The 23,992-nt window shown below is 38.2% G+C and overlaps 1 pseudogene; it reads right to left on the bottom strand.

Annotated features, from left to right (window-relative positions):
* Positions 1–269: 269 nt before the first annotated feature.
* Positions 270–23,745, bottom strand: LOC105060126 (thioredoxin-like protein HCF164, chloroplastic; annotated as a pseudogene).
* Positions 23,746–23,992: the final 247 nt, after the last annotated feature.

Here is a 23,992-nt window from a genome sequence, read left to right as displayed (position 1 = left end):
GGTAGAAAGCCTGTAAACAATTTCATTGAACAATCTCCTTACAATTTAATCGATTCGTGTCCCACTTAAAAAATGCACAATAAGAAAGGTAAAGAGGAGGAAAATAAGATTGCAATATGTATCGACATCATGTTTAGCTAGCAATTGAGCACCTTCATTTGAAATATGAGGAAAGTAAGACACTCCAGATAGTATGTTTAAGGTACTCCCAACTTGGGTCCTTCGAGTGTCCTTCCCTCCATAAATACTTGTGTTCCCAATGACCATATATAAGAAAGCAAGAAAATACCTGTACATGAACTTGACGTTCTAATTGGTGCTGCCATCAAAGACATTCTAATTGGTGCGGAGCAGCTATCAATAATGTAAAGCATATCTAATAACCATGACCTCTAGAATCAACAACTTGTTGCACTTTTCTGGATTCTGCACTAGAGTACTGACCAACAACTCGGGCAGGAGGTACTGTGGGTTCACCATTAGGAAGGGCAGCAACATTCTGAAGAAAATATTGCTTCAGAAATCGGCCTACAACATTCCCCTCCTCATTTCCGTCTTTATCCAAGAAGGCAAAATGGGGGATGCCCGCTACTCTTGCTCCCACTTCGTGTTATCAATATTCAACATAACAATATTCACCCGATCTCTGAAAAGAAAAAAAAAAAGTGTCATGTTGATGTATCTCAAATGCAGATGGGAAAGAAAAAACGAAGACTGAAACAAGAATTGAAACTCAAATGTATATTTTCTTAGTTGACTGATTTGCATATGGAAATTATTGTGTTGTAGATTATCTTCTGCAGTGATACCAAGCATAGAAAAAGCTTGGAGACCGCAGAAACTTGCAGTACAGAAATGAGAATGCAGGTAGAATTGATGTACAAGTTCAAACCACAAATCAGGTTTAAAAAGACAAGCAGTTAAGCAGTTGCAATGTCCATGTCAATTCAAGTATCATACAACTACTACCATGCCATGTTAAATGTATCTCAAATTGAGATGAAGAAACTAAGACTTCAATAAAAAATCTAGACAGATCAATATTTGTACAAGGGAATTGAGTTGAAGTTGTATCTTCTGCTACCATAGCAAGTGTAAACTTGGAGACTGCAGAAACTTCAAGTCTGAAATAAGAACAGAGTTATAATTGAGGTACAAGTTCATACGACAAATCAAGCTTAAAAGGACAAGTAGTTCATCAGCTACAATGTCTAATGATATGTCAATTCAAGTGTTATACTACTATTCTACTGCTACTGCTGCTATCTGTACTGCTGATCGACTTTATAAATATCTGGAGCTAATTCCCGACAGACTTCACACCAATCTGCATAAAACTCGACAACAGTGGGCATTCCATTTGAAATCTTGTAAGCCTCTGCACATTAATCTTCTGAGCATCTTCCTCTCCGAAGGCCAGGTGCTGAAATCATTGTTTTTCAGTACATGCATATAAATCTTCTGAGTCTCTGCTAAGGCCCTTAAGATGTAGCTGAGATCCCAAATTCATCTAGCCTGCCTCTTGCCACTATTATTAGAGTTAACTATCTTAAGCAGTTTCCCTCATTATTCTCTGTAGTGACTTCTAAGCTTCCAATACTGTACTCCTCTTTAGATATACCTCCTCTTTATATCAATATCCTTACTCATGTTACATGATCATCTTATATGCCTCCATACTACCTAACATTTTGAAACATACTAATTATTAGTTTCCTTCGTGGCATCCTGTAAGTCTAAATGGTAGAAACAATCATGCAAAACAATACAGGCATAGTTCCACTTTATCCAATATGATTAAGTACTATCAACGACATTTCAGTTTCTCCTTCCCTCCATCTTTCTGCAGAAATTATTACTAGTTATGACTAGAAACAGGCTGGGGTCATCCTGCAGGATAAGCAAGTCAAGGATTTGAGTGTAGCCAGGCCTAAATCTCAAGGCTTGAAATGACTTATACCAAGGTTTGATCCACTACTGGTGTAACCCAAAAGCCCAACAGTGTTTATTAAATATAATTTAATACTGCATACATTGATAGTTTATTTCAGTATGGTTGATAGGTCCAACCTTCTTGTTTTCATCTTTTCATGTCTTAGCATTAGAGAAACAAAAACCAAAAAGGAGTTCATTTTTAGAAAAGAAACTTGTTTTTAACTGCTTTAAAATAACTAAATCTAAAGAATATCTACACAAGTAGAGCCATCATTACCTTGCCCCAAGGGGGCCATCCATGGGAAGCTGCACAACTTTCAACAGGCAACCACATGCCAAATATCACAGGTCCCTAATGCCATTAGTAAGTCATTTGTCTCCTCAATGTTGGCCATCTCTTAAAATATTTGGTGAGGCTCCACGTTGGCAGGGGCCCAACCTGAAGCAGGCCATTACTAAACTCAGTATGAGGTTTAAAAAAGTTTTGTTTGGACAGCTCTATGACAAGGATAGGTTCTAGTTATATTTGCCTTTGTTGCACTGTGCACATCTGAAACTTTGGTTAGTTCCGATCCAAGAAATGCTAGTATAACTAAAATAAACCAAGATGCTTTGTCTAAGCATTCTAGCTTCAAAAAAAAAAAAAAATCCAAAACTATGCTAAGTGATGTTGTCAAGCTGCATACCAAATACCTCAATGAGGCAAAATACAAAACTCATGATATAGTAATTTCCAACAAAGAACTCAGACATGGTTTTTTTGATTAAATATCATGTAAAAATTCCTTGCACTTGTTGAGCATCAAGTCATATGGTAGTTATGCATTGATTCCTTTTGTGTGTGCATGTGTTCATGGTGCAACATCCATCTTTTTGGAATTTGGCATGTTACCCACGTCCATGTTAACATTTGACATCCATGCACATGCAGCCATATCAAAGATCTTAATTTCATGCCATACCAAAACAAAGGAAAACAACTAGAAAATTCAGGGGAAAATACCAAATTGTTTAATGCAGTGAAATATTTTGTATTGAGCACCCAATATATGCTCAACTTCTGAACAAAGAACTCCAAGTTATGAATTTTATATTTAACTTGAAGTCAAATATAATTTAATTGGTGGTAAGAAATAAGGCAGGGGGAATAGTTAACCACATAAAATAGGAAACTGTAAGAAGAGCTGACCACTTCATATGGTACAGCAACAGTAGATAGATCATTAAGAGCAACTCCAAATTCTAATCTTGTTGATAGAAAGGGTCCTACTGCAGCAACAGAAGAAGCCAAAGCAATCCATATATTAATACCTTTATTTTGAAATTCTGCAATTTCAGTTTTTTTGGGTTACACTAGCAGCTTGTCCTTCCACCTTGATTGTCGCAGAATCGACAACTGGCTTATCCTGCGGTGCCAAAAATATGCAATCAAGCAACTAAAAGCATTTTATATCAATAAAACAAGAACGCCATAGTTTTGAGGGAAAGCAGGGATCTTTTATCCAAAAAACTGGAAAAACAAAGACGTCATTGTCTAGACTGATATAAAAAGAAAAATGTCCAGACATCTTCATGTTGGCTTGTTTGGGAACTTTGAGAATTGAAGAAACAAAGTCAAAAAACTTTTCCAGAAAACATAAATCAACACCTTATTTGATGTCTTCTTGATTCAAATAGAGTGATGGTATTGTTTTCTTGTAATATAACTCAATCAGGAATATTAAGTGTAAGGTGTGCTTCACAGTATGTTCCTTTTTTATCTGGTCCAAATTTTTATGGACCCTAAAAGTTGTGAAAGGTTTTACAATATATGTGCTTGTGCAGCCATGATTGAGGTACTTCTGTTTATTGATTATGGTGCAACTTTGGCAAAATATCAAAATCCTTGTCACTCTTGGGCAAACAGAACTTTCAAGCCAAGATTCGAAAATTTGACATTGTTTTTACAATGAATAAATTGTTGTTATAATCTCTATTAAGGTAGAATGCATAATTTTGTCACGTTCCCGGTCCGAGATCGCGAGCAAGAGGTCGTGGCAACTACTGCATACTTATAAGAACTCTCTCCACAAACATACAAGGCATCTCATCATGATATCAATACATCACAGCGGAATAAAATTAATTAATTATTATTTAATTTTAATTTAAATAATTAAATCAACTGTCTTACATCCAATAAAGTTTCACTAAAAATAAAATAATAAATCTAATTTCAATGAAGTTGACAACGCGAAATCTCGCCTATAAAAGCTCTATCCCAACATTATTACCAACGCTCGCAATTAATTATCTGAATCTGAAAAATAGAAAGAAAGGTAATGAGCTAGACAGTCCAGTAAGTAACAAATATCTCAACTAGATATTTTAGATATTATATAATTTTCAAAAATAATACTATAAATAAACATAAAAGTATATTTCATACTGATTTAATATAAATCCAATCTTTTCAAATATTCATATATAATATAATCATAAATCCGATTCAATTCAAAACACTCGTAACTCAACAGCCTCGACTATGACCAATGTTTAACCTCCATTGGTGGGGTCCACTGAATACCAGCGCACAACACCCACTGACAGGGTCCACCAAATACCAGCGCACAATGCCCACTGGTAGGGTCCACTGAATACCAACGTATAATCTCTATTGACGGGACCTACTGAAACATAGTTAGGCTGAGAGCATAAATCCGATCTGTATCAAAATATTTTTCTATCACAACATATCATAATTTCTATTGAACATGTGTATAATCAATAAACTCATAGTATTTTAGAATCACTTTTCGTTCAAAATACAATTTCATAAATCATGCATAATTTTAAAAAATAATTATTTACTTTCAGAATAAATATAAAATATTTCGAGAAAATGATTCATTACTTATCTTTCACAAACCACTAAACAAATATATCGATTAATCTCTAAAAGATTCTTTAATGCCTATTATCCAAAATTATATTTTTATATTAATTTTATTTTAAAATTAAATCTAACAAATCACAGATCAAAATCCTACTTATGATTGGACTCTTCATTAAACTCGATCAGAATCATCAAAAAGAAGTCTTTTACTATGCTAATCTTAGAAAGATAACTTTGAAAGAGAAACATCTATCGAGAGAGAGAAATAATCTAGAGAAAGAAAGTCAAATTCTAGAGAGAGAAAATAAGGATTCAGACTGAAAGAAGAGAGAGAAAAGAGAAAAACTTTCTCTCATTTTTATTCTATTATTTATTTATTTTTTCTTTTTTTTTCTTTTTCTTTTCTTTTTTTTTTCTTTTCTTTTCCTTCTTCTTCTTGTGGCCTCCCATGGGTGAAACAGGTAAAACAGGGGACCATGAGGTCCCCTTATAAGGTTGGCCGACTGACGGTCGGCTAGCACAGGAATGGCCGACGGTCGGAGGAGAGTGCACCGCCATCAAAAGAAACTCGAAATCATGGCTGGCGGCGATCACCGGCGTCCCAAAAACTAGAAAAAAATTGAACCTTTATTTTGACAAAATCCGACGACCCCGATCGCCGACGAGCGTGCACGTTGGCATGGGAAGAAAGGGAGAGAGGAGAGGAAGAGAACCATATGCAAACCTCGAGCTCCGACGACCTCTCCGGTGAGGAATCACAGCGAGCACGGTGATGGTTTTCACAGGCAATTTCTAGCGATCTTCGCCATTTCGCTCCGAGTTTCTTTAGTGGAAAGAAGGGAGAAGAGTCTCCCCCTTAAATAGAGCCAGAGGGGAGGAGTTTGACTCCTCCCCGGCAAGATTTTTCAACTCCGATTAGGAGCCGATCGGGAGAAGAAGAAGACTCCCTGAGGGAGTCTTCTTCTTTTTTTTGGGGGGGGGCTTTGTGGGTTGAGTTTAAGATCCAAGTGGGCTGGATATTATATTCTTCTCTCCTAAAAATAAATTTCATCCTCAAAATTTTTTTTTTTCTGCTTAAGTTCTCAAAAATTTAGATTACTTTTACGTTAAATCATGTCATCCTCTAATTCTAAAATCGGATCTTTCATTATAATATCTATCAAATCAAATTACTGTTCCAATCAGTTTGAGAACAATTCAGACCACTATGCTCCCATTGCGTACTCTGATTTAGTCCACTAGTATACTTGTGTCAATTTAAGTTTCTAAATTATATCATAGTTAGTATAAGTCATTGTCCCAATATCTCTAGTGTCTACCCACCTACACTCATGTCTGATTCTATATGTCATATAGTTTATCCACTTATGCTCTGATACCATATTAATTGTCATACCTCCGATCCGAGATCGTGAGCAGGAGGTCGCGGCAACCACCGCATACTTATGAAGAACTCTCTCCACAAGCATGCAAGGCATCTCATCATGATATCAATGCATCATAGCAAAATAAAATCAATTAATTATTATTTAATTTTAATTTAAATAATTAAATTAACTATCTTATATCCAATAAAGTTTCACTAAAAATAAAATAATAGATCTAATTTCAATGAAGTTGACAACGCTAAATCTCGCCTTTAAAAGCTCTGTCCCAACATTATTACCCACGCTCATAATTAATTATCTGAATCTGAAAAATAGAAAGAAAGGTAATGAGCTAGACAGCCCAGTAAGTAACAAATATCTCAACTAGATATTTCAGATATTATATAATTTTTAAGAATAATACTATAAATAAACATAAAAATATATTTCTTGCTGATTTAATGTAAATCCAATCTTTTCAAATATTCACATATAATATAATCATAAATTCGATTCGATTCAAAATACTCGTAACTCAACAGCTTCGAATATGACCAACATTTAACCCCCATTGGTGAGGTCCATTGAATACCAATACACAACACCTACTGGCAGGATCCACTAAACACCAGTGCACAACCCCCACTGACAGGGTCCACTGAGTACCAATGTATAATCTTTATTGGCAAGACCCACTGAAACATAGTTAGACTGAGAGCATAAATCCGATCTGTATCAAAATACTTTTGTATCATAACATATCATAATTTCTATTGAACATGTGTATAATCAATAAACTCATAATATTTCAGAATTACTTTTCGTTCAAAACACAATTTTATAAATCATGCATAATTTCAAAAAATAATTATTTACTTTCAAAATAAATATGAAATATCTTGAGAAAATGATTCATTACTTACCTTTCACAGACCACTGAACGAATAAATCGATTAATCTCTAGGAGATTCTTCAGTACCTATTATCTAAAATTATATTTTTGTATTAATTTTATTGCAAAATTAAATCTAATAAATCACAGATCAAAATCCTACTTAGGATTGGACTCTTCACTAAACTCGATCAGAATCATCAAAAGGAAGTCTTTCACTATGCTAATCTTAGAAAGATAACTTTGAAAGATAAACATCTATTAAGAGAGAAAAATTTTAGAGAGAGAAAGTAAAGAGAGAAAGTCCAATTTTAGAAAGAGAAAGTAAGGGTTCAGACTGAAGGAAGAGAGAAGAGAGAGAAACTTTCTCTCATTTTTATTTTATTATTTATTTATTTATTTTCTTTTCTTTCCTTTTTTTTTTCTTTTTTCTTTTCTTTTCCTTCTTCCTGTGGCCTTCCATGGGTGAAACAGGTGAAACAGGGGACCATGAGGTCCCCTTATAAGGTTGGCCGATCGGTAGCTGACCGACATGAGAATGGCCAATGGCTAGAGGAGAGTGCACCGCCATCAAAAGAAACCTGAAATCATGGCTGGCGGCGACCACCGATGTTCCAAAAACTAGAAAAAAATCAAACCTTTATTTTGACAAAATCCGACGACCCCGATCGTCGGTGAGCGTGCACATTGGCACGGGAAGGAAGAGAGAGAGGAGAGGAAGAGAACCATATGCTTATCTCGAGCTCCGATGACCTCTCCAGTAAGGAATCATGGCGAGAACAGTGATGATTTTCACGGGCGATTTCTGGCGATCTTCGCTGTTTCGCTCCGAGTTTCTTTGGTGGGAAGAAGGAAGAAGGGTCTCCCCCTTAAATAGAGCTAGACGGGAGGAGTTTGACTCCTCCCCGATAAGGTTTTTCGACTCCGATTAGGAGCCGGTCGGGAGAAGAAGAAGACTCCTTGGGGGAGTCTTCTTTTTTTTTGGGGGGGGGCTTTGTGGGCTGGTTTTAAGGCCCAAGTGGGCCAGGTATTACAAATTTAGTGACGAATATGAGGAGGAAAAGATTTTTCTTTATTTTTTTTCATATATAAGAGGGTATACAAGAGGCCTATAAATACAGGTATGTAGATCCAAATATAGATAGGGAATAACAAAAATATGCCAAGAAATAATATTCAAGGATCTTTAATTAGACACCTTTCTAATTAGATCCAATCCTTCCAACACTCTCCCTTAAGATGAGGTGAAGATATCTCGAAGCCCCATCTTGTCAATCAATCCAGAAAAAGAGAATAAGCTAAGTCCTTTGGTCAGAATATCCACCATCTGACCAGATGATCGAATGAAGGTAATGCAGATCCGACCCTGATCAACCTTCTCCTTGATAAAGTGGCGGTCAATCTCGATGTGTTTGGTATGATCATGCTATATCGGATTGCTTACAATCTCAATTACCGTCTTGCTGTCACAATACAACTGAAGAGAAAACTTGTTCAGAAGTTGTAACTCCCGAAGCAGCTTCTAAAGTCAGAGAAGTTCACATATGCCTAGGGCCATTGCTCTATACTCAGCTTCTGCCGATGATCTAGCCACCACTGATTATTTTTTGCTCCTCCAAGTAACTAAATTACGCCCTACATATGTGCAATACCTAGAGGTAAATCGTCTATCATCCAGTGACCCAGCCCAATCTGCATCAGTAAATCCCTCTACCCAAAAGGTGTTGTGTCGTGAGAACAATAAACCACGACTAGGACATCCTTTCAAGTAGCGCAATACTCTGAAAGCTCCCTCTATGTGAGATTCTCATGGATCATACATATACTGACTGATGACACTGACAGCATAGGCTATGTCAAATCTCGTATGTGAGAGATATATCAACTTTCCAACCAGTCGCTGATACCTTCTTCGATTAATAGGAGCTCCACCATCTATCACTATCTGATGATTCTGGTTTATCGAGATAGCAGCAGGCTTACACTCCAACATCCCAGTCTCAGAAAGCAAATCTAGTACATACTTTCGTTGTGACAGAAAAATCTCTCTGGATGATCGTGCAACTTCTATGCCCAGAAAATACCTTAGTGGATCCAGGTCTTTCACCTCGAATGCTTGCTTCAATTTTTCTTTGAGTTTTTTAATCTCATAATGGTCATCTTCTATTATTACAATATCATTAACATAAACCAAGAGTATAGTTTTTTTTTCCTTGAAATGCTTATAGAATAGAGTATCATCTGCATTACTCTATTTATATCCCATTCCTTTCACAGTCTGACTGAATCGATCAAACCAAATCCGAGGAGATTGTTTGAGACCATATAGTAAGCACTTTAGCTTGCAGACTTTTTCAGCAATTGCTTTGGTCTCAAATTTCGGTGGTATCTGCATGTATACCTTTTCCTGAAGGTCTCCGTAAAGAAATGCATTCTTCATATCTAACTGATGTAATTTTTAGCCAAAGTTAGCAGTACATGATATCAATGTTCGAACAGAGTTCATCTTGGTCACTGGAGCAAAGGTCTCATCATAGTTTACCCCATATGTTTGAGTGTAGCCTTTTGCTACTAGCCGAGCTTGTGAAAAAATTCAGTGCAGGGATAAAATGATAATTTTAAATTTTTTTCAAAATCACTATTTTACAACAAAAATTATTAATTAATCTAATTAATTAATAAAAATTTATCCTACACTAAGATCTAAATATGATATATAGCATGCATGCATTTAAATTTGAAATTCGAATTTGAATAGTAAACACTTTACTGTAATGTGTTCAAAATACAATACCTTTATGCGGATAGTAGATCGCCGCAATCTGATCACCGTCGGAAGAGTCTGATCATCATGATGCAACCACACAGTGTGTCTGGCCTCTGTGGATCGTCCACACGAAGCTTTCGATCTGATCGACTCCTCACAAGTGCTAGCTCGTTGTAGAGCCCTTTCGACGGCTGATGCTGATCGAACTCCTTTGATCGATGTCTGTCGATTCTTTGGATACTCTGGATTATCAGCAGATGTGTTTGAGAGGATGTTGAAGATCTTCCTAAAATTTGGTGGGCTCACGACATTCGTAGCTCACCTTCTCACTTCCCGAACTCCAGGCTGAAACCCTGAAGAACTCACTGAAATCCTACGCATACTTTTTCTTTCTTTTCTTTCTTTTTCTCTCGGAAGGATATAGACCTTCACCTTGCACACAAGGATTCCTCACACCCAGATTTTCTCTCCAAATTTTTTTTTTCACACGCCCCACTCTTCTCCTCCTTTTAAAATAACGTCAAAATGTCTTATCCACGTGAGAGGATAAAGATGAGTAATTGCACATTTGAATTCAAATCAAATTTTGAATTCAAATGGAAACTAATTTATCCCTATCCACTAAGGGCGTGAGAAGAGGAGGGCATGGCTTAATTTGTGCATAAGTGATTTCATGAGAAATATTTTCTCGTATAATAAATGGGGTGCTAAAAGAGGATAAGGTCAAGGCGCTAAGATTGGTTGCTCATTCAAATTCAAACTTTATTTTGAATTTGAATGGCCAACCAATCATCCTTATCCACTCATTTGGCGCATTAAAGTAGGGCATGAGGAGGGCTTTGCGTGAGAAAAAATTCATGAGAACTTCCTTCTCGTGAATTCAAATGGGCGCAGTGGAAGTGAGGTGGCGCAGGGAGAATGGGTCAAGGTGGTTTCATTATTTAAACCAACCTAATTGAACCAAATAAGTTAGACCCAATTAGACTAATTTAAATCCAACTAAATTAGGCTTAATTAGGCTCAATAAAATCCTAATCAAATCAGGAATTGATTAAGTTCAGCCCCTGATCAAATCAGAGACCAAACCATCTCGACAATTAGATCAACTCTTAACCTAATCGGGTCAAACCCAACTGAATCCAATTCAATTGGACTTGATCCAAAAATAATTACTCAATTAAATTGAGTTAATTAGCGATCAAATCACTAATTAAACCTCTCATAAATATTGAGTCCAAATCCGATGGGTAATCGGGCATCAGAATTCATCGATATGTAATCCTGATCGAAGAGTCCCAAACCAGTGGGACTCTTGACCCCGATACCCAAAATGTGTGGGACTCGTGATTAGAGAATCCTGATTCTCGATCACAGAGTCCCAGACACGTAGGACTCATAGTCCACGAGCATTAGGACTCTTCATCAGCCATCAGATCAGATAGGAACCTCTAATATGTGTGATCCTGCAGGTTCGAACCTAAGCCGGTAGCACAGGAATCAATTCTTGTACTAATCGAAGTGACCATCTAGCAATGGTACCCAACGATCGGATAGGTCAAATAGTCGCAATCGCAACACTCAGAACCTACGTGAATATGGTTACTGTATAATTCATCCTTTTGACCTCTGTGTTTAGGACGACTCAGGGTTAAACTGTCAACCCTGATTAGATCATCCGAATCGTGCTCAACTCAAACAGTCCTGTGACTCCTCACAAAGACTACCCTGGTCAAGATTTTGCTAAATTGAAATATGACTGTACACAGCTCCTGAACTGAAGTGGTCAATCCCATCTTGACACACGCACCGACAAGTCAAGTGCTTGACTACACCCAGCAGCCTTCCGTCACTGAATTAGAAATTCAGGTAGTCCGGTGCCTAAGTATAGTCAGTTGCTTGCAAGTCACCGTGGCGGTCTCAGGTCGGAGGGACATTTATACCCATATTCCATCGGAGTAAATCTTGACAGCAGAAATAGCTCCGGAGTCGGTTACGTTCAGTGCAGATGTACCCTTACATTTCACCTGCATGCCATACCAGTGTCTCCACACTCATTGGTTAAGAGGACAACCAACCTATATGGCACACAACGACCTACACTTGATAAATGTTGTCATTCTTGGTAACAACGTATCATTTGGTCGCGAACAGATTTATAGACTAAACGACAAATCCTCCTTGGTCGAGTCTAAATAGTCCTAAGGACTTCACCACAACATAGGAGTTCATTAGAAGATGAAATATTTTGGGATGAAAAATATCAAAATAATTTTTATTAATTCATAATTCATGTACATATACAAAAATGAGCACAACCGTCAACAGGCTGACGATTGACTTTGGAACACTATTCCCAACAATCTCCCACTTGGCCTAAAGCCAATCGGTGCAGTATCTAATACCCATCTTCGACTTGTAGTTGTCGAACTCCTTCACCACAATGGCTTTAGTGAATGGGTCGGCCAGGTTCTCCTTTCTGTCAATCTTCTGAAGGTCGACGTCACCTCGATCCATAATTTCTCGGATGAGATGGTAGCGGCGCAGAATATGCTTCGTCTGCTGGTGTGCCTTGGGTTCCTTCATCTGAGCAATGGCTCCAGAGCTGTCACAGTAGAGCAGAACTGGACCAACAAGGGAGGGTGCTACTCTGAGCTCGATGATGAATTTTCTCAGCCACACCGCTTCTTTGGCAGCATCTGATGCAGTGACATACTCCACCTCGCAAACTGAATCAGCTACTGTGAGTTACTTGAAACTCTTCCAGTAGATAGCCCCACCATTAAGGGTAAAAATAAATCTCGACACACTTTTACTATCATCATGATCAGACTGAAAACTAGAGTCTATAAACCCTATAAGTCTCAAGTCCGATTCACCATAAACAAACCACTGTGAGTTACTTGGAACTCTTCCAGCAGATAGCCCCACCATTAAGGGTAAAAATAAATCTCGACACACTTTTGCTGTCATCATGATCAGACTGGAAACTAGAGTCTGTAAACCCTATAAGTCTCTAGTCTGATTCACCATAAACAAGCCGCTGGTCCTTAGTATATCTTAAATACTTCAGGATGGTTTTAACAACCTTCCAGTGATTCTCTCCTGGATCAGATTGGTATTTACTCACTACCCCTAGTGAGTATGCCACATCTGGTCATGTACATGTTATGGCGTACATGATAGATCCCACTGCTGAAGCAAATAGAATCTTACCCATACGCTCTCTCTCTTGAGGTGTTGTCGGACAATCCCTCTTCGAGAGAGAAATTCCATGGTCTATCGGTAGATAGCCTTTCTTGAAATTCTCCATGCTGAACCTCTTCAACATAGTATCTATGTACGTAGACTGGGATAAACCAAGCAATCTTTTAGATCTATCCCTATAGATCCTCATCCCTAGGATGTAGGAAGCTTCTCCCAGATCCTTCATGGAGAACTGTGACAACAGCCAAATCTTTATTCCCTGTAATGCAGGGATATCATTTCCCATTAAGAGAATGTCATCCACATACAATACAAGAAATACTACTACTGGACCATTAGCCCACTTATAAATGCAGGACTCTTCTCCGTTCTTAACGAAGCCATACGTCTTGATCATCCTATCAAAACGTATGTTCCAACTCCGGGATGCCTGCTTAAGTCCATAAATGGACCTCTGTAGTCTGCACACCTTAGACTCATCTGTGAATGTGAATCCTTCAGGTTGTATCATATACACGTCTTCGTCCAGCTCTCCGTTTAGGAAAGCTATCTTCACATCCATCTGCCAGATTTCATAGTCCAGATGGGCAGCTATCGCAAGCATAATCTGAATGGATTTGAGCATTGCCACAGGAGAAAATGTCTCGTCATAGTCTATACCATAATGTTGACGATATCCCTTGGCAACCAGACAGGCTTTATAGGTTTCCACCTTTCCGTTTGCGCCCCTCTTCCTCTTGAAGACCAACTTACACCCTATGGGTTTTACTCCTTCGGGTGGGTCAACCAATGTCCACACATCGTTGACTTTCATGGACTCCATTTCGGATTTCATGGCCTCTAGCCATTTCTCAGAGTCGGGTCTCTGCATTGCATCCATGTAGGTGATCGGATCCTCATCATTTTCATCAAGTTCGATAGGATCGTCGTCCCGGATCAAGAAACCATAGTATCTGTCCGGTTGATGTGGTACTCTACCAGATCGCCTTAAGGGTGCTTGAACAATGGGCTCTGGATCTGATCTAATCAAATCTGGTTCAAGTTCAGCAGCTTGTGTCGGATTTTCCATCTGTCGAATTTCGTCAAGTTCGACCTTAGAGGCAACAGTCCCTTCACCAAGGAACTTCCTTTCCAAAAAGATTTCCTTAAGGCTGACAAACACTTTTTGCTCATCAGCTAGGTAGAAGTAATACCCTTTGGTCTCTTTTGGGTACCCTATAAAATTACACTTGTCAGACCTAGGTCTTAGCTTGTCCGTAATTAAACGTTTAACATAAGCCGGACACCCCCAAATCCTTAGGTGCGAGAGTACTGGCTTACGTCCTATCCATATCTCATATGACGTTTTGGTTACAGACTTACTCGGAACTCTTTTTAGAAGGTAACAAGCCGATTCGAGTGTATATTCTCAGAGGGAGATCGGCAGACCAGCAAACCCCATCATGGATTGAACCATGTCCAACAACGTTCGATTCCTCCTTTCAGATACACCATTATGCTGTGGTGTTCCAAGAGGAGTCCATTGAGAGAGAATCTCATTCTCCCCAAGATATGTCAGAAACTCATTGGAAAGGTATTCATCTCCTCAATCAGATCGAAGAGTTTTAATACACTTTCCAGTTTATTTTTCTCTCTCATTTCAGAATAGTTTGAACATTTCAAATGACTCCGACTTATGCTTCATTAAATAGACATACCCATACCTCGATAGGTCGTCTGTGAAGATTATGAAGTAGAAATATCTATCTCTTGCACTTGAGCTCATGGGTCCACATACATCAGAATGTACCAGAGCCAAGAGTTCACTGGCTCGCTCACCTTTTTCAGTAAAAAGTGACTTGGTCATTTTACCAAGAAGACAGGACTCACAGGTTGAAAGTGATTCATAATCACCTATTTCAAGAATTCCTTCTTGAGCCAATCTGTTTATCCTGTTCTTATTGATATGACCTAGCCTACAGTGCTAAAGGTAGACTTCTGACACATTATCTATTCTAGGGCGTTTACCGGAGGTTTGAACCACATTAACAGATTGTGATAGAAAGTAAATTCCATTATAAAGTTGTCCAATAAATATTGTAACACCATTCAAAATGATATTGTAAATATTTTTTTTTATTAAAAATTGATAATCGTTCATGGCCAAAAGGCCTACAGAAATAATATTTAATAAAAAGCTTGGACAATAGTGATATTCACTCAGAATTATATTTCAAGAATTGATTACAAGGTTCATTATTCCTAATGCTAGAACTGAAACTTTGCTTCCATCTCCAACATTCATGAACCTTTCGCCTTTATCAAATCTCCTACTAACCTGCAAACCCTTCATCGAATTGCAAATATGATAACGGCTTCTGGTATCCAATTCTCAAGCAGTAGTATCACAAATAAAAAAGTTGCAAGGTGTTATCATATAAGTACCTTGCTTCTTCTTTGACCTGTTCGGATCCAGTGAGGCAATGTATAGAGGACAGTTCCTCTTCCAGTGCCCCTGCTTCTTGTAAAAGAAGCACTCCGTCTGGCTCTGGTCGGGCTTGCGCTTCTTGGTCTGACCCTGTGCAGACGTCCCAGCATGCAGCTGCACCTTCTTATTCTTCTTCTTCTTGTTCTTCTTTCCTTTCTTAAAGGGTCGATGACCAGAAGAAGACCCTCCCACAACATTCACCGACTCCTTATGGAGCTGGTGATCCTTCTCAAAGTTCTGCAGCAACCCCAACAAGCCGTGGTAGTTCACTGCAGGCTTTGTCATTCGAAAATGAGTAAGGAAGGGAAGGTAGGACTCGGGTAGAGAATTAAGGATCGCATCCTTACCGAGCTGCTTGTGCAGGAAAAAACCCAGTTTACTTAGGTACTCAATCATTTCGATCATGTACAGTACATGATCAGTGACTGAGGCTCCATCCCTCATCCAAGCATTGAAAATGGCACAACTAGTTTTGTGCCTTTCAACGTCGTCAGGCATGCCAAAAGAGTCGTTCAACATTTGAAGCATCTCCTATGGCTGGGCATTCTCGAACCTGCGACTGAACTCATCATTCATTGCCGCCAGCATTATGCACCGGACGTTGGTGCGGTCATTGAGCCACTTCTGATAAGTGTCTCGGACCATCCCTCTAGCGTTCAGGGCTGGCTCCTCAGGTGCCGGATCCGTTACTACATAAAGGATCCGCTCATGCTCAAGGATAATTTTTAATTTTTGATACCAGCTATCGAAATAAGGTCCCATGAGTTTGTCATTATCTAATAATGACCGGAGCAACAGGATAGTGGCCATAGCTGCATAAAAAAAAATCAGACCTATATTAGTACATAAATTATTAATACTAAAGACTTGGACTTTAGTCTAAAGTTTCTCCCATTATTTTTACGAATTGGTAGTCTCAACCTCCAATTCGAAGAATTACTTTAATTTCTTAGTGGGTACTAGAATCCACACAGACTACACATGAGCCCAACTTTGGTTGGTCAACCCATGTGCATCTATGGGTAGGTTCATAACCATTTATTTCTCTAAACAACTTCTAGTAATTAATTTTGCCCCAGAACCTAATCAGTAGGCTTTGGCCTCCACTAAAAAAATCTGGTTAGGTCCAACCATTAACATGATTTGATTTGGTGAATCGGACCAATAAATGATCAAGCTCGACTTTGATCGGCCAACCTAACCACCATCAGAAAGACTCAAACCAAATTATCATACTATGAATGATAATTTCATTAGTCAATAAGCACCAGGCCTTTGGGCCTCCAATGATTATTAAACTAATAGACTCATTATCACTCACTTAATGGGAGGCTATGACTTAGTTATCAATATAACTTAATCATTTTTAGGATCTAATAATTTTGAAGATTTTATTAAAGAATCGAAGAGAAGAAAATATCCAGCCAATTTCAATCCTCCCACTGACTTCACCAAGTCAGATTAAAAAAGATTTACTTAAAACTGGCATTAGGAGCACCTAAATCAGTCAAACTGATTTACCTAATGACATGAATGAGCCCTAATCACCAAGTGATCTAATCAAAACCTAATTCACCAGATTGGCCAGGTAAGTGAGATCAGTGGTGGGGATAAGCCATTAACTCGTCAGAGATCAAATCACTGCGAGTAGCTCCCGCTTAAAAATCACTGGTCAAACTGCCAAACTTATCTTAGACACCAACCGATTCATCAGTTTTAATTTGATCAACTTAGTAAATAGGGTTCCACCGTATAGCCATGAATTAAGTCTATCTTGGTCTAGTTAAAGACATGGACCCATTCAACTACAACTATTGGAGTTGAGTCTAAAGTATCCTTGACCTAATCTAATTCAACTTTTGATTAGATTTAATCAATTACTCTAATTTAGTCCATTTCTTTAAGCTAACCTTAGGTCTAACCCAATTATGGACCTAATCCATCTAACCCATTGACCCACAAGTTTATGCAATTGTCTTAGATCTTAATTCATAATTCTAGACCTACTAGACAACACTTAATTCTTTTAATTAAGTATTTGGGCTGATGGGTCAGGGTTTGGCATTTTAAAAATAATTTTTAATTTTGAATGGTTTTATTTTCTGTTCACCAAATATGTTGACTCATTACACAAATAGATCAGCACATTTCATAAATAGCAATCCTATTGCTAATTACATAATAGAAAATAACTCAATCAAAATAAATCATGAATATTCCTTTCGCTACTTCATCTGCATAGGATATAATTGCATCGGCACCCCTACCACCATAGGACACCCCATCGAATGGGAAGAGAGGGCCTTTAAACCCTACTTTTCTCCTATGACCGGACGGCCATAGCAACCAACCCAATTCGATTACTTGCTACTTGGATCAAGTATATCTAAATATACTAATTTTAAAATTTAAATTTTAAATTTCAAATTTTAAATTTTGAATTTTAAATTTCAAATAAATTCCAAATTTCACATTTCAAATTTTTGAATTTCAAATTTTGAATTTCAAATTTTAAATTTTAAATTTTGAATTTCAAATTTAAAATTTTAACCAAATTTCAAATTTCAAATTTTTGAATTTCAAATTTTTGAATTTTGAATTTTGAATTTCAAAATTCAAATTTCAAAATTTGAATTTCAAATTTTTGAATTTTGAATTTCGAACAACTTTCAAAATTTAAATTTTAAATTTTAAATTTTAAATTTAAATTTTTAGATTACAACTTAATCTACGCATGTAAATATATATATCATATCTAAGAACCTGCTCTAATACCATTTGTGGGATAATTCAGTGCAGGGGTAAAATGATAATTTTAAATTTTTTTTAAAATCACTATTATACAGTGAAAATTATTAATTAATCTAATTAATTAATAAAAATTTATCCTATACTAGGATCTAAATATGATATATAGCATGCATGCATTTAAATTTGAAATTCGAATTTGAACAGTAAATAATTTACTGTAATGTGTTCAGAACACAATACCTTTGTGCGGGTAGTAGATCGTCATAATCTGATCACCGTCGGAAGAGTCTGATCATCACGATACAGCCACACAGCGTGTCTAGCCTCTGCAGATCATCCACACGAAGCTCCCGGTCTGATCGACTCCTCACGAGTGCTAGCTCGTTGTAGAGCCCTTTCGACGGTCGATGCTGATCGAACTCTTTCGATCGATGTCTGTCGATTCTTTGGATGCTCTGGATCATCAGCAGATGTGCTTGAGAGGATGTTAAAGATATCTTTGAAATTTGGTGGGCTCACGACATTCGTAGCTCACCTTCTCACTTCCCGAACTCCAAGCTGAAACCCGGAAGAACTCACTGAAACCCTGCGCACACTTTTTCTTTCTTTTCTTTCTTTTTCTCTTGGAAGGATATAGACCTTCACCTTACACACAAGGATTCCTCATGCCCAGATTTTCTCTCCAAATTTTTTTTTTCACACACCCCACTCTTCTCCTCCTTTTAAAACAACGTCAAAACGTCTTATCCACGTGAGAGGATAAAGATGAGTAATTGCATATTTGAATTCAAATCAAATTTTGAATTCAAATAGAAACTAATTTATCCCTATCCACTAAGGGCATGAGAAGAGGAGGGCGTGGCTTAATTTGTGCGTGAGTGATTTCATGAGAAACATTTTTTGTGTAATAAATGGGGCACTAAAAGAGGATAAGTCAAGGTGCTAAGATTGGTTGCTCATTCAAATTCAAACTTTATTTTGAATTTGAATGGCCAACCAATCATCCTTATCCACTCATTTGGCACATTAAAGTAGGGCGTGAGGAGGGCTTTGCATGAGGAAAAATTTATGAGAACTTCCTTATTTAAACCAACCTAATTGAACCAAATAAGTTAAGCCCAATTAGACTAATTTAAATCCAACCAAATTAGGCTTAATTAGGCTCAATAAAATCCTAATCAAATCAGAAATTGATTAAGCTCAATCCTTAATCAAATCAGAGACCAAACTATCTCGACGATTAGGTCAACTCTTAACCTAATCGGGTCAAACCCAACTGAATCCAATTCAATTGGACTTGATCCAAAAATAATTACTCAATCAAATTGAGTTAATTAGTGATCAAATCACTAATTAAACCTCTCATAAATATTGAGTCCAAATTCGATGGGTAATCGGACATCAGAATTCATCAATATGTAATCCTGATCGAAAAGTCCCAAACCAGTGGGACTCTTGACGTCGGTACCCAAAATGTGTGGGACTCATGATCAGAGAATCCTGATTCTCGATCACAGAGTCTCAGACACGTAGGACTCATAGTCCACGAGCATTAAGACTCTTCATCAGCCATCAGATCAGATAGGAACCTCTAATGTGTGTGACCCCGCAAGTTCGAACCTAAGCCGGTAGCACAGGAACCAATTCCTGTACTAATCGAAGTGACCATCTAGCAATGGTACCCGATGATCGGATAGGTCAAATAGTCACAATCGCAACACTCAGAACCTACGTGAATATGGTTACTGTATAATTCATCCTTTTGACCTCTGTGTTTAAGATGACTCAGGGTTAAACTGTCAACCCTGATTAGATCATCCGAATCGTGCTCAACTCAAATAATCCTGTGACTCCTCACAAAGACTACCCTGATTAAGGTTTTGCTAAATTGAAACACGATTGTACACAGCTCCTGAACTGGAGTGGTCAATCCCATCTTGACGCACGCACTGACAAGTCAAGTACTTGACTACACCCAGCAGCCTTCCGTCATTGAATTAGAAATTCAGGTAGTCCAGTGCCTAAGTGCAGTGAGTTGCTTGCAAGTCACCGTGACGGTCTCAGGTCGGAGGGACCTTTATATTCATATTCCATCAGAGCAAATCTTGACAGCAGAAATAGCTTCGGAGTCGGTCACGTTCAGTGCAGATGTACCCTTACATCTCACCTGTATGCCATACCAGTGTCTTCACACTCATTGGTTAAGAGGACAACCAACCTATATGGCACACAATGACCTATGCTTGATAAACGTTGTCGTCCTTGGTAACAACGTATCATTTGGTCGTGAACAGATTTAAGGACTAAACGACAAATCCTCCTTTGTCGAGTCTAAATAGTCCTAAGGACTTCACCACAATATAAGAGTTCATTAGAAGATGAAATATTTTGTGATGAAAAATATCAAAATAATTTTTATTAATTCATAATTTATGTACATATACAAAAATGAGCATAACCGTCAACAGGCTGACGATTGGCTTTGGGACACTATTCCCAACAGGGCTTTGTATCTTTCCACCTTGCCTTCTGGAGTCTGCTTTATGATGTATATCCACTTACACCCCACAGGATGCTTACCAACTGGTAGAGTGACCAAATCTCACGTCTGATTTTTAGATAAAGCATTCATCTCTTCTAACTTTGCTTCCTTCCACTTAGGTTCTGCCATAGCCTTTTGCCTGGTACTAGGAATACAGATGGAGTCTAATGCAGCTACAAAGCTTTGATAAGATAAAAATACATTCTTATATGAAATATAGTTAGCTATATCATAACGGTAATGAGCAGGAGGAATAATTGGACGAGTACCCTTCTGCTTTGCAATAAGTATATCAAGATCAGAATTGAAAGGAGTAGTAGAAATAGAAGAAGCTTCAAGCAGTGGAGGCACCTGGGTGGTTGGTGAATGCACACTGGACTCTTCAGCTATCCCAATACCAGGCTCCCCCTAGACATCATTACTATGATACTCCCCCTGGACACCAGAATATCCAGGAGTGCAGGGAGAGTCACCCGAAAGAAGTAATTCTAGTATCCCACTATCAGATGGATGACTTCCATGGTAGGCTTCAGTTTCTCAAAAAGTAACATCCATAGTAACAAGCATTCGCCGCTCAGGGGGGTAATAACACTTATACCCCTTCTGAGTAGTAGAGCAACCGACAAAGACACACTTTAATGCTCATGGATCTAGTTTTCCTACTGAGGGTCTATGATCTCGAGCAAAACAAACACACCCAAAGACTCTAGGAAGGACCACATAATCGGTAGACCCTTTCAAGCACTGTATGGGGGACTGAAACCCGAGTGTCCTGAGAGGCATACGATTGATCAAGTATGCAGCAGTCAAGACAGCCTCACCCTATAAGAACTTAAAAACTTGCATGGTAAAGAGTAAAGACCGAACTACTTCCAATAAGTGCCTATTTTTTCGCTCGGCAACTCTATTTTGAGTAGGAGTATCAACACAAGTGATTTGATGAAGAATTTCGTGAGTGTGAAGATACGCACGGAACTCCTAATTAATATATTCGGTGCCATTGTCAGAACACAGAATCTTAATCTTGGCACCGAACTGAGTACCCACAAGTTTATGAAACTCCGTAAAGCAGTTTAAAACTTTAATCTTTTTCTTTAATAAATAGACCCAAGTTACTCAACTAAAACTATCAATAAAAGTAACAAACCACCTATGGCCCATAGGATTAGTAGTACTACATAGACCTCATACATCAGAGTGAATTATAACAAAAGGTTTAGAATTTTTAACCCCAGAGATAGGAAACACTCCCCTAGTGTGTTTAGCCAACTCACAATGATCACAAACTAATAAATTTTTGTTACAATTATTTGATAAAGAAGGAAATAAATGACTAAGAACAGAAAAAGGAATATGACCCAGTCTACGATGGTGTAACATAAGTTCTGAAGTGGCACCTCCAGCAGACAATGCATACCCCTTCAAAGAAGATTCCATACTGTTCTCATCAGCTGATAAGTAATAAAGTCTATTGTGCAGCCTACCACCCTCAAGTATCTTCTCTATTTTCAGCTTCTGAAATAGACAATGAAAAGACCAAAATGTGACAGTGCAATTCAAATCTCTAGTAACAGAGCTAATAGAGAGTAAATTTATAGAAAATGATGAAACATGCAATACTGATGACAATCTCAAACTAGAGGTACAGTCAATGGATCCTTTCCTTGAAATAGAGGTAAAGGATCCATCAGCTATTCGAATTTTGTCCTGACCTGAACATGGTGAATATGAAATAAAACTATTAGATGCCCCTATCATGTGACTAGATGCTCTCAAGTCTATTATCCAGGAGTTGGATGTTCCATTTACACAAGTAAATACATGTGATAAACTATATGGAGTACCTGAGTGGGCAAAAAGAGAGGAATCAAGATATCCATCCTGGTGGCTCGGCTATCCCAGAGTAGAGGGTGTGATGCTAGAAGATGACTCATACTTTTTCATTATTCGTCGGAGGCTCTGCTACTCCTCTGTAGATAAGCTGTGTACAGCACTCTTAGTCTCTTCAGAGAGATTGGCTTAGGTAGGTCCACGACCATGACTCTGACCTCCAGTTCTTTCACCACTACGATGACCACCACGACCCCGACTACCATGCCCAGGCTGAATTGGGCAACCATGAAGATCCCAGCAAAATACCTTGGTGTGCCCAGATTTATTACAATGAAAACACACCTTCTCATCTATCTACTATGGCTGCACAGTAAGAGCAGATCTTATAGGACTACTGGATTCAGTGGTCACTCATCGTCGTGTCTCCTCGCTCAAAATAATAGAAAAGATTTGATCCAAATTAGGCAACATATCTCTAGCGAGAAGCTAAACTTTGACAGACTCAAATTTCAGATTCAGACCATATAGAAAGTCTTGAACCCATTCTTCCTCTAAATACTTCTGAAATCCATTAACATCAATAGGCATTGTGGAACAAAAGTTATATAATGATCAATCTCAAACCAGAGACGCTTCAACTCGATGGTATATTCAGTGATAGATAAATCTCCCTGATGAAGCTGACGCAATTGAGAATGGATCTCAAATACTTGAGCAAAATTCTACTTCTGTGAGAATATTTGGGCCACCATCTCTCAGACCTCCTGTACAGTCTCCAGCAGCTGCACACTTTTGACTACACTCTATGTCATGGTATTAAGAAGAAATGCCAGAACAACAGAGTTCTTCATTCTCCATTGAGCCATATCCTGCTCACCATTAGCAGGTTTCCTTTTTGTGCTGATGAGAGATCTTTCCAAACCTCATCCTTGAACAAACAGATGAGTGCTCCTCTCCTATTACAGATATGTTGCTAGGCCATCAAGTTTTACAGCCACCTGAAGAGCATTCAACAATCCACTATCTCTTGACGAACCATCAGATTGAGTGGCAACTGTAATAAGTCGATCCAGTAGACTTTCAAGATCTTGCATAGAAATTGGATTGGCCATCTCAAAGTACGATAATCTCACCGACACACTATCAATCAATCACCGAATACTCTTTAACTACAGACTTCCAAGCATCCAGCCATAAAATCTCTCCATCCTTTTTTTTTTGAAAAGAAAGAAGAAGAATAAATCAAAGGAAGGGGCTAACCCATCCCTTCCATGATGCCATGGCTCTCAGAGGGTGCAACGGAGGGTGCAGAGGGACGGTCGTGCGGCATGCAAGATGGGTGACATACGAGTCACCGGA

Source organism: Elaeis guineensis, chromosome 6 (assembly GCF_000442705.2).
Source record: "Elaeis guineensis isolate ETL-2024a chromosome 6, EG11, whole genome shotgun sequence".
NCBI lineage: Eukaryota > Viridiplantae > Streptophyta > Magnoliopsida > Arecales > Arecaceae > Elaeis > Elaeis guineensis.
Note: the sequence above shows the minus strand (reverse complement) of the source record. Positions and strands in the feature narration are given on the sequence as shown.